This window comes from Anolis carolinensis, unplaced genomic scaffold, assembly GCF_035594765.1.
Source record: "Anolis carolinensis isolate JA03-04 unplaced genomic scaffold, rAnoCar3.1.pri scaffold_14, whole genome shotgun sequence".
In the NCBI taxonomy this organism is placed as follows: domain Eukaryota; kingdom Metazoa; phylum Chordata; class Lepidosauria; order Squamata; family Dactyloidae; genus Anolis; species Anolis carolinensis.
Genome location: NW_026943825.1, coordinates 2,160,626 through 2,173,899, shown reverse-complemented (window position 1 = coordinate 2,173,899; position 13,274 = coordinate 2,160,626).

Sequence of the window (13,274 nt, the reverse complement as noted above, 5' to 3'; positions counted from 1 at the left end):
TATCCAACATATTCGCTTATCCAACATCCTGCCGGCCTGTTTACGTTGGATAAGTGAGACTCTACTGTATATAAGCTTGTTTTGCTGATTTAACTTCTTCACTTTTTTACACCCACAAGATATCCCTAATATACCACCACCCTTTGACTATTAGTAGCACTCTTCTACAGTAGAGTCTCACTTATCCAAGACTCGGGGTGGGTGGGATTTTGATTCGGGGACAGGGATGAGATTTTGATTCGGGGTGGGTGGGATTTTGATTCGGGGACAGGGATGAGATTTTGATTCGGGGTGGGTGGGATTTTGATTCGGGGACAGGGATGAGATTTTGATTCGGGGTGGGTGGGATTTTGATTCGTGGACAGGGATGAGATTTTGATTCGGGGTGGGTGGGATTTTGATTCGGGGACAGGGATGAGATTTTGATTCGGGGTGGGTGGGATTTTGATTCGGGGGTGGGTGGGATTTTGATTCGGGGTGGGTGGGATTTTGATTCGGGGGTGGGTGGGATTTTGATTCGGGGACAGGGATGAGATTTTGATTCGGGGTGGGTGGGATTTTGATTCGGGGTGGGTGGGATTTTGATTCGGGGGTGGGTGGGATTTTGATTCGGGGACAGGGATGAGATTTTGATTGAGTGAGAGGGGATTTACCCTAACAAACCTTTTGTATCATTATCCCAATACCCCCCATGCATATGGGATACAGTGAGCATGGTGATCAGATCATGATATGAATAAATGTAACAGTTTAAATAATAAATGTAAGACCTTCTTGCGGACCACCCTGAGAATTTTGGGGTGGCTGAAGCCCCGCAAGCCCACCCCACCCCCAGCTACATGCCCGATTTTATGATTCTCAGCACACAAGATGTGGATCCCATGTCAAACTCTGCTCAAGGCAGTGTAATGGGCAAATCCCTATGTAAAACTAAAGTCTTTTTTTGTTGTGCCGTGCAAGATTGCCTGCTTCTGCCAGCCCAAGGCAGGGCCCAAGATGGCCTGCACATCACCCTGGCGTTCTTGGTGTTTAATGCATCTGCGTGCAAAGCAGAAGCAGTGCTTAGAGGAAGGAAAGGCCCAGCTGGCAGGATGCAATCTTAGCAGCAGCCACCATGCGTCCTCATAAGATTACTTTTATCCATCTATCTATATATATAAAAGAGTGATGGCATCACGGCAACCCACAAAACAACAAAACTACAGGCCCCCCAACCTCGAAATTTGACAACACAACCCATCATCCACGCCTCTAGGTTGAGACAACAAAAAGAAAAGAAAAATAAAGTCCTAATTAGAGAGAGAGGAATAATTGTTTTTATCCAATTGCTGCCAGTTAGAAGGCTAAGCTCCTCCAACTTGGTCTCCTAGCAACCCAATAAAAAATAATAAAAACACTAAATAATTAATACAATAAAATACTATAATAACAGAAAATAACTAAAAACAATACAAGAAAATAATAAAATATAATAAATAAAAATATAACTTACAATAAAATTAATTAAAAATACAAATGTCAAATAAAAATTACACAACAATTTTTAACCAATACCACCACCACTTTGCCACAGCAACGCGTGGCAGGGCACAGCTAGTTACAGTAGAGTCTCACTTATCCAACACTCGCTTATCCAATGTTCTGGATTATCCAACGCATTTTTGTAGTCAATGTTTTCAATACATCGTAATATTTTGATGCTAAATTCGTAAATACAGTAATTACTACATAGCATTACTGCATATTGAACTACTTTTTCTGTCAAATTTCTGTCAGTTTTATGGTGTTGTAAATTAGCCTCCCGCATAAAGCGTCTCTAAATTTCCCTAATTGACAGGTGCAACTGTCTTTCGGGGCTGCATAGGTCAACAGCAAGCCGGGGCTATTAATGGTCGGAGGCTTAACCCAACCCGTGCTTCGAACTCATGACCTCTTGGTCAGTAGTGATTTATAGCAGCTGGTTACTAGCCAGCTGCGCCACAGCCCGGCCCCAGATGGCTGACAGATGGCTAGATGGCCATCTGTCAGGAAGGATTTGATTGTGTGCTCCTGCATGGTAGAATGGGGTTGGACTGGATAGCCCTTGAGGTCTCTTCCAACTCTGGGAGCCGGGAAAGCAGACTTTATCCTCAGGGATCTGCAAACGGCCTACATAGGATTCCTGAATTCCACTCTCACTCTGCGTGGGATTCAGGAATGAGCCAAACCCTCTGCAAAGACAGTGCCCTTGTCCCGGGACTCTTTGCAGCTGGGTTGTTACGAGAGGTTCCGTCTATTCGCTGCAAAGTCTTCATACTTTCAACTTGGGACAGGTGCCAGCCCCATAACTCCCATTTTAATTCAAAGATTTAAAAAGCGAGATCAGAATGCAATTCAGAAGTAAAGAGTGAAAAAAAGAAGAAGACAAAAATGCACAAGCTTGGATGGGCTATTTGGAGTGAGCTTAGTTTTTGCGCAGTTTCCAACAGACCTCACAACCTGTGAGGATGCTTGCCATAGATGTGGGTGAAACGTCAGAAGAGAATGCTTCTGCAACATGGCCAGACAGTCCGGAAAACACACAGCAACCCAGTGATTCTGGCTATGAAAGCCTTCCACAACGCAATAACCATCAAGAGAGAATGCTTCTGGAACGTGGCCATACAGGCCAGAAAACTCACAGAAATCAGCCCAGAAAACTCACAGCAACCCAGTGATTCCAACCATGAAAGCCTTCAACAACGCAATAACTGTCAGGAGAATATGCTTCTGGAATGTGGCCATACAGCCCAGAAAACTCACAGGAACCCAGTGATTCCAGCCATGAAAGCCTTCAATAACACAATAACCATCAGGAGAGAATGCTTCTGAAACGTGGCCAAACAGCCCAGAAAACTCACAGAAATCAGCCCAGAAATCGTGATATTTTGGTGCTAAATCCGTAAATACGGTAATTACTACGTAGCATACTGCCTATGGAACTACTTTTTCTGTCAAATTTGTGGCATCACATGATGTTTTGGTGCTTAATTTGTAAAATCATAACCTAATTTGATGTTTAATAGGCTTTTCCTTAATCCCTCCTTATTATCCAAGATATTCGCTTATCCAACGTTCTGCCAGCCTGTTTATGTTGGATAAGTGAGACTCTGCTGTATTTCATTCTTTTTTAAAAAAAATTCAAAATATAGGATTTTAGTTCAAGTTTGTTTTAAATCACTGGAAGTCACCTTGGATCTCTCCCCAAGCGATAGGTGGGGTATACATGCACCATATCCAACATATTCGCTTATCCAACATTCTGCCGGACCGTTTATGTTGGATAAGTGAGACTCTACTGCAGGGGTCCCCAAACTTTTAAAGCAGAGGGCCGGTCCACAATCTTTCAGACTGTGGAGGGGCCAAATTATCATTTGGAAAAAAAAAACCGAACAAATTCCTGTGCACACTGCACATGTCTTATTTGTAGTGCAAAACAACAACAACAATAAAAGAACAATACAATATTTAAAAATGAAAACAACTGTAACCAACATAAACCTATCAGGATTTCAATGGGAAGTGTGGGCCTGCTTCTGGCCAATGAGATAGTCAAGTGAATTAGGATTGTTGTTGTTGTTGTTGTTGTTGTTGTTGTGTGCCTTCAAGTCATTTCAGACTTTGGGCGAGCCTAAGTCTAAAATTATTTATTTATTCATCTACTACATTTATTTATTACATTTATATCCCACCCTTCTCACCCTGAAGGGGACTCAGAGCAGCTGTATGTACATACAATATATTATATTATTAGCATAACATAATATTAGCATTATATATTACTATATTAAACTATACCACTATACTGTTATATTATGTGTAATATATAACATATAATTAATATTATTATATGGTATTATTATTTGTATTATATTGTATAACATAATATTATTATCAGTATTATATGTAAATACAATCTATATATATATAAAAGAGTGATGGCATCAGGGCAGCGGACAAAACAACAAAACTACAGGCCCCCCAACCTCAAAATTTGACAACACAACCCATCATCCACAGCTCTAGGTTGATACAACAAAAAGAAAAGAAAAATAAAAGTCCTAATTACAGGGAGAGGAATAATAGTTTTTATCCAATTGCTGCCAGTTTGAAGACTAAGCTCCGCCCACTTGATCTCCTAGCAACCTATTCAGCCCAGGGGACAGGCACAGTTAGGCCTCACTTAGGCCTCTTCCACAGATTTTAACTGGATTATATGGCAGTGTGGACTCAAGGCCCTTCCACACAGCTATATAACCCATTTAGAATCTTATATTATCTGCTTTGAACTGGATTATCTTGACTCCACGCTGCTATATAATCCACTTCAGTGTGCATACTAAACATAAAGACAACCATACAACAGACGTTCAATACCACCACGACCTCAACAATTTCTCATCAACACCACCAGACAACGACACAGCAACGCGTGGCCGGGCACAGCTAGTATATTATATTATTAAAAATGATAGAAAAAGATTATATTATAAAACTGAGGGCGGGGGCCAGGTAAATGACCTTGGAGGGCCACAGGCCTTAGTTTGGGGACCCCTGCTCTACTGTATTAAGATTTTGGGTTGCATGGGCGTGAAGGGGGGGGGCTTTTTTGGCTTTCCTTTTTCCTCTGTTTATCCAGCTGCCTTTGGCTTTCCTTATCCTCCTCCTCCTCCTTCCGAATATCTCTTTATTCTGTCCTTAACTCCAGGGCTTTGGCTGGGAAAGAGCTCCCTTCTTGTTATCCTTATTTTTCCTGGCACCCTCCACAACAGGGCCAGAAATCAGGTCCGTGTCCTCCTCTCTCCTTCCAGTTCTTCCTTCCCGCAATTCCGTTTCAGCAAACCTCCCTGAATGACAATTGAGGCAGAAATCTTCTCATCCCTTCGTAATGAGGGCGAAAGGGGACGAAGGAGGGAGGGAGACCTAGTTTCCTTTCTTGCAGATGGAGCGTTTGGGGAGAAACAAACATTCCTCTTTTGCAAAAGCCAAGGCCCCTTGTCTTCCCTGGCAGGATAAGCAAATATCTTGGATAATAAGGAGGCATTAAGGAAAAGCCTATTCAACATCAAATTAGGTTATGATTTTGCAAATTAGGCACCAAAACATCACGTTAGACAACAAGTTTGACAGAAAAAGCAGTTCAATACACAGTCATGTTAATGTTGTAATTACTGTATTTACAAATTTAGCACCAAAATATCACGATACAGTAGAGTCTCACTTATCCAACACTCGCTTATCCAACGTTCTGGATTATCCAACACATTTTTGTAGTCAATGTTTTCAAAACATCGTGATATTTTGGTGCTATATTTGTAAATACAGTAATTACTACATCACATAGCATTACTGTGTATTGAACTACTTTTTCTGTCAAATTTGTTGTCTAACATGATGTTTTGGTGCTTAATTTGTAAAATCATAAACTAATGTAATGTTTAATAGGCTTTTCCTTAATCTCTCCTTATTATCCAACATATTCGCTTATCCAATGTTCTGCCGGCCCGTTTACGTTGGATAAACGAGACTCTACTGTATATTGAAAACATTGACTGGCAAGTCCTGCCCTCCTCTCTTCCCCACTCTCTCTCTTCTTCTCCACTTTACAAAACACTCGCTTATCCAACTTTCTGGATTATCCAACACATTTTTGTAGTCAATGTTTTCAATATATCGTGATATTTTGGTGCTAAATTCGTAAATACAGTAATTACAGTAAAAACCAGCCAGTCACCCTTACCCGCAGCTGCGCATCATCGCCAAAACGCTGTGTTGAGGACGCAAGCGGCAGAGTTTTGTGGGGAAGGAGTTGCAAAGCTCATTCATCGCTATGAGAAGTGCCTAGATTTGAATGGCGACTATGTTGAGAAGTGGTATTTGGGTGTGGCTTTCAACTGCAAATGGTAAATGTTTTCTCCTATACTTTTTGAGGACGCAAGCGGCAGAGTTTTGTGGAGAAGGAGTTGCCAAGCTCATTCATCACTATGAGAAGTGCCTAGATTTGAATGGCGACTATGTTGAGAAGTGGTATTTGGGTGTGGCTTTCAACTGCATATGGTAAATGTTTTCTCCTATACTTTGTTCATTTTTAATTCCAAAACGTAATCTACTTTCTGGACAATCCTCGTGTGCATATCTATATCTATATCTATATAAATCTATATAAAAGGGTAATGAAATTTCGGCCTAGGACAAAACAACAAAACTACACATCCCAGAAACACTAAACTTGGCAGCACAACCCCTCATCCATGCCTCTACGTTCATACAACAAAAAGAAAAGAGAAATAAAGTCCTAATTAGAGGGAGAGGAATAATTGTTTTTATCCAATTGATGCCAGTTAGAAGGCTAAGCTCCGCCCACTTGTCTCCTAGCAACCCACTCAGCCCAGGGGACAGGCAGAGTTAGGCCTCACTTAGGTCTCTTTCCCACTCCCTATAAAATACAGATTATCTGATTTGAACCGGTTATATGGCAGTGCAGACTCAAGGCCCTATCACACAGCTATATAACCCATTTATAATCTTATATTATCTGCTTTGCACTGGATTATCTGGACTCCACACGGCCATATAATCCACTTCAGTGTGCATTTTATACAGCTGTTCTAAGCAGATTATATAAGATTATAAATATAATATGTAATAATTACTGTGATATAATAATACAGAACAATATAATCTCTAAAATCAGGACAGTAAATAAAGAGCAACACTCTGAAACCATAAGCCACAGCAACGTGTGGCCGGACAAAACTAGTGTATATATATATATATATATATATATATATATATACACACACACACACACACACACACACACACAGGAAACAAGGGTTCAAATCATTGCGCAGCGGTGCACTAATCCTTGCTTGGACCAATCACATGGATGTACGCCACGTAGGGTGAGCATTTTGACCTGTGGCCTTAACAGCGCTGTTAAGGATGGCTGACTTCATGATATGGAATTTCCCTGGCTTAAAGAGAGTGGAAAGTCAATGTGTAGCCGTCTCTGCAGTTGCATTTCCCATTGTGCCTGCTTTCCACCCCATAGGGACTCTGCCAAAGTTGGCCACGGACGAACCTGCTGACTGTACGTCGAGTGCTGGACATCGGCTGGAGTCCGGCCCATCAGGGTTCCAGGGAACGAACCAAGGAGATGCAAAGGGTTGCAAAGACCTGCCGTGTCAGCAAGGCGGTGGGAAGGGGGGGGGGGGGGTGATAAAAAAGCCTTGCAAAAGCGAGTTGTTGTTGCGCAAAGCCCACATTCTCTTTGGCCCCGGCTGCCAGGAGCTCAGCGTGGGCCCAATTATAGCCACAAACAGGAATCCGGGGGCAAGAGCGGGTGGCTGATGCGATCGGATTGCGCCGGCTGAGATCAAAGCCCCCGGGGGTGCCACACGTGGCCAAAGTGGAAAAAGCAGAGTGGGCCCAAAGCGGGGAGTTGAGGACAGGGCAAGAACTAGAAAGGCCAACGGAAACAGTCCCTGGCCGAGCCAGTCTCGCCAACCGTGATCGGTCATTTCGCCTGAGCTGGAGATGCCTGTCTCCGGGATCTGTCATCCAACAACCATCCAGGACCGGCCCTGCTTAGTTTACAAAGAAACAGATGCATTCAAGGTATACCCTTCAACAGTTCACAGATGAACTCTGGGAGCCAAGCAATGTCTGTGTGTGATCGAGATGGCATATCTCTCTAGACACATCCAAAATCAGTAAGAAATGGATGTATTCAGGGCATGCCCTCCAACAGTTCACAGATGAACTCTGGGAGCCAAGCAATGTTTGCATGTGATCTATCTAGACACAAAATCTATAAACATAATAAAAGTCAAAATCTGTATGTGTGTATGTGGCTAAGGTGCCCACTTTCACAGACAGACTCCCACTTACACCAACAGCTAGAGCTTCAACCAGGACTGGCCCAAGGTAATTTTCAAGTGTAGGCGAACAGAATTCTGCCCCCCCCCCAAAAAAAATCACTGAAAAATAAAACATCAGATAAGCAAAAATGTTGGATAATAAGGAGGGATTAAGGAAAAGCCTAAATAAAGAACAACACTCTGAAAACAGGGGAAATCCAGATAGGAAACAATCAGGGCCAGCTAACACCTCCCAACCAAGGATGCCCCCAGGGAGGAAGCAGCCAGGCTTTGAAGCTGCAAGGCCATTCAATGCTAATCAAGCTGCCCAGTTGTAACATTCACACTAGTCTCAAACGGACAAGAGCTCTTTCTCCCACCCTGGACTTTCCACAGATATATAAACCCCACTTACCTAGCTTCCAACAGACCTCAGAACCTCTGAGGATGCCTGCCATAGATGTGGGTGAAACGTCAGGAGAGAATGCTTCTGGAACATGGCCATACAGCCCGGAAAACATACAACCACCCAGAGAGGAATTGATGAGCAACTGAACATCCTGGAAAGGTTTGGGGGGCTGACTCAACATGATGGAAGTTGTAGTTCAGCGTCATATACTCGAGTATATACGGTGGCACACAGAACCCCCATGACCAACTGAAAATACTGGAGGGGTTTGAGGGAACTGGTGTTCATTCCTGGGAGTTGTAGTTCACCTACATCCGGAGACATTGTGGCCCCACCAACAAGAGACTGGGACCAAACTGGGCACAGAGAAGCATCATGACGGTGGCCTTGTGTTTGTGTCCTTGGGGCAGGGAGATGCAGCCCCGTTTCCCTCTGCTTGCATCACGAAAGAGCAAGGATGAATTGCAAAGGCCTCTAAAATTAGCCAGTCTCTGTTTACACGTCCTTCCTAACTTCATGCTTTGCAGGTCAGTGCGGACAGGCCCCCGGGGGATGGGAAACTGAGTGAGTGAGCTCCTGAGGATCACTCAGCAAAGCTCCTCTGCTGAATGGCTCAGCTAAACCGGCACCCCAATGGCTTATCCACACACCCAATTTCCAATGCTATGGTCACAAACTGGGACCAGTTCTCTCAAGCCAACGTCATACCCAATTTGGCAAGTCTCAACTCATGCCGTACCCAATGATGCTAAAATACTCCAGCTTCTCTTCTTCCTTTGTTCTTGAAACAAAGAGGGAGGGAAGGAAATAGCTCAAATTTAATTTACTGTATATACTGGAGTATAAGCCCTTTTTTAGGGCTGGAAAAAACCCTCCTCAGCTTACACTCGGGTGAGGGTCCTGGTGGGCTTATATTCAGGTCGTCTTATACTCAAGTATATATGGTATATTTGTTATTTTTCTCTATTATTATTGGTATTGTTACATTTATGATTTTACTCTATTAATTATTATTATTACATTTATTATTTTACTCTATTATTGTTGTTACTTTTAAATTTATTTCACTCTATTTTTATTATTATACATTTATTTATTGACTTATTTAATTTATATACCGCTCTTCTCCCCCAGGGGGACTCACTCTATTTTACTTTATTTATTATTACATTTATTATTTTGCTGCATTTATTATTATTATTATTATTATTATTATCACATTTATTATTTCACTCTGTTATTATTAAAAGTATACAGAAGCGCATTTACATTGAAGAAGATGAAAATAATGATTTAATCAGAGTTCAACAGTCCTATCTTAAATTACAGTTTGATATAAAGATTCAAAAACATTTAAACAACTGAGGCCTCAATTGATGTAATTTTATTGGTATCTCGGCTTCTACTGGAGTCAATATTTTCCCAGTTTTTTTGTGGTAAAATTAGGCGCCCTGGCTTATATCCGGGTCGGCTTATACTCGAGTATATACGGTAATGTAATTTTATTGGTATCTCGGCTTATACTGGAGTCGATGTTTTCCCAGTTTTGTTGTGGTAAAATTAGGTGCCTCGGCTTATATTCGGGTCGGCTTATACCTGAGTATATACGTAATGTAATTTTATTGGTATCTCGGCTTATACTGGAGTCAATGTTTTCCCAGTTTTTTGTGGTAAAATTAGGTGCCTCGGCTTATATTCGGGTCGGCTTATACCCGAGTATATACGGTAAGAAATAACCCAGCTCTCCAAAAGCCAGCACTAATTCCCGCTGGGCCAGTGGGGGAGATGGACTTTCATTAAAAGTCCTGGGAAGGAGGAGGACGTGGTTTTCCATCTCTTTTCCTCCTTTAACCCTCAAAAGGAAACTATTATCCACTTGCATGGAGTGTTTGAGGCATTTTAGTCTAGATTTTCTTCTTCTTTTGCTTCCCTGCTTTTTCCTTGTAAGCGTAAACTCCACGTTGAATTGCACAGTTGTACGTTACTGCATTGCTAGGAACATGGAAACTATTTGGCTCTCTTCTGTGCAATTGATAAGGCACTTCCTCCAAGGATTTGCCTCTGAAGAAGGAGATACCGGCTTGTTGTCTCATTTTCCGAAGCCTCTTCTTATCAGTTGGATAACAGGATTGCCTCTGACGCCTGGTGAAGACTGTGTTTCAAACACTCATTAACTCCACTTTGCATCGGAACTATTTCACTCCAAAGAATTGAGCTGAGGGTTTGTTTGCCTTGTCAACAAGTGTGTAGAACAGTTCAGTGTGTTGTCAAAGGCTTTCATAGGTTGCTGTGAGGTTTCCCGGCCGGGGGAAAAGAAAGCAAGAAAAGCAGGCTGGGGTCATTTGCTCCTATCCTCCCAAATACTTCTTCTATCGCCCCTTCTATCCAGATTGAGTTGCAGTGAGTTTTCCGGGCTGTATTATTTATTTACAGTATTTATATTCCGCCCTTCTTTCTCACCCCAAAGGGGACTCAGGGCGGATCACATTACACATATGAGGCAAACATTCAATGCCTTAATAATAATAATAATAATAATAATAATAATAATAATAATAATAACAACAACAACTTTATTTTTTATACCCCTCCCCATCTCCCCGAAGGGACTCGGGGCGGCTTACATGGGGCCTGGCCCGATAAAACAAACAAACAACAGTAACAAAGCAATAAAACAATTATCCCAGTAAAAAACATCAACAGTAAAAACAATCATTAAAATCAACAAGCAGGATACAGTATTAAAAACAGGAGACTAAGTCGTCTATGTTCTTAACATAGAACAAAGCCAAGACAAACACGGGGCTCCGAGCTGGCCTCGAACTCATGACCTCCTGGTCAGAGTGATTCATTGCAGTTGGCTGCAGCTGGTTGCTCAACAGCCTGCGCCACAGCCGGGCCTATGCCCCAGAAGCATTCTCTCCTGTCGTTTTGCCCACATCTATGGCAGGCATCCTCAGAGGCTGTGAGGTCTGTTGGAAACTAGGTACCTATTGGTGTACTCATATTTGCATATTTTTGGTTTCTATTCCTGTACTAAAAGCCCCCGGTGGCACAGTGTGTTAAAGCTCTGAGCTGCTGAACTTACAGACTGAAAAGTGTTAGCTGGCCCAGATTGTCTGCTATCTGAAATTCCCCTGTTTTCTGAGTGTTATTTATCTACTGTTCTGATTTTAGTGTTTTTTAAATACTGGTAGCCAGATTTTGTTCATTTTCATAGGGATTGGGAGGTGTTAGCTGGCCCTGATTGTTTCCTGTCTGGAATTCCCTTTTTTTTAGTGTTGTTCTTTATCTACAGGAGCCCGTGGTGGCGCAGCATGTTAAAGCGCTGAGCTGCTGAACTTGCAGACCAAAAGGTGGCAGGTTTGAATCCAGGGAATGGAGTGAGCACCCACTGTTAGCTCCAGCTTCTGCCAACCTAGCAGTTCGAAAACATGCAAATGTAGTAGATCAATAGGTACTGCTCTGGCAGGAAGGTAACAGTGCTTCATGCAGTCATGCCAGTGGCCACATGACCTAGGAGACGTCTATGGACAAGACCGGCTCTTTGCCTTAGAAATGGAGATGAGCACCAACCCCCAGAGTCGGACACGACTAGACTTAATGTCAGGGAAAACCTAATAATAATAATAATAATAATAATAATAATAATAATAATAATAATAATAATAAACCTGCATTGATTGAAGTCAAAAATCAGAAACTCCTCAAAGCACAGCAGACAAAAAACCAGTACAAGAAAACCGCACTACAAACTAGAGCTGACAGCTGGCACAACAAAACATTGCATGGAAAGTTCCTTGACGAAATTGAAGGAAAAGCTGATAAAGACCTGGCTCTGGCTCACAAATGGGACCCTGAAGAAGGAGGCAGAAGGCCTGATCCTTGCAGCCCAGGAGCAAGACATCAGGACAAAGGCAATTAATAATAATAGTAATAATAAAAGAAGACCTGGCTCTGGCTCACGAATGGGACCCTGAAGAAGGAGACGGAAGGCCTGATCCTTGCAGCCCAGGAGCAAGACATCAGGACAAAGGCCATTCAGGCCAAGATCGAAAAATCAGCTGATGACCCAAAATGCAGACTGTGCAAGGAAACCGACGAAACCATGGATCATATCCTTAGCTGCTGTAAGAAAATCGCACAGACAGACTACAAACAGAGGCACAACTATGTGGCCCAAATGATCCGTTGGAACTTATGCCTCAAGTCCCACCTCCCAGCAGTAAAGAACTGGTGGGATCACAAACCTGCAAAAGTCTTGGAAAATGAGCACGCAAAGATACTGTGGGACTTCCGAATCCAGACTGACAAAGTTCTGGAACACAACACACCAGACATCACAGTTGTGGAAAAGAAAAAGGTTTGGATCATTGATGTTGCCATCCCAGGTGACAGTCGCATTGACGAAAAACAACAGGAAAAACTCAGCCGCTCTCAGGACCTCAAGATTGAACTGCAAAGACTCTGGCAGAAACCAGTGCAGGTGGTCCCGGTGGTGATGGGCACACTGGGTGCCGTGCCAAAAGATCTCAGCCGGCATTTGGAAACAATAGGCATTGACAAAATCATGATCTGCCAGCTGCAAAAGGCCACCCTGCTGGGATCTGCGTGTATCATCCGAAAACACATCACACAGTCCTAGACACTTGGGAAGTGTTCGACTTGTGATTTTGTGATATGAAATCCAGCATGTCTATCTTGTTTGCTGTGTCATAATAATAATAATAATAATAATACATCACACAGTCCTAGACACTTGGGAAGCGTTCGACTTGTGATTTTGTGATATGAAATCCAGCATGTCTATCTTGTTTGCTGTGTCATAATAATAATAATAATAATAATAATAATAATAATAATAATAATAATACATCACACAGTCCTAGACACTTGGGAAGCGTTCGACTTGTGATTTTGTGATACGAAATCCAGCATGTCTATCTTGTTTGCTGTGTCATAATAATAATAATAATAATAATAAT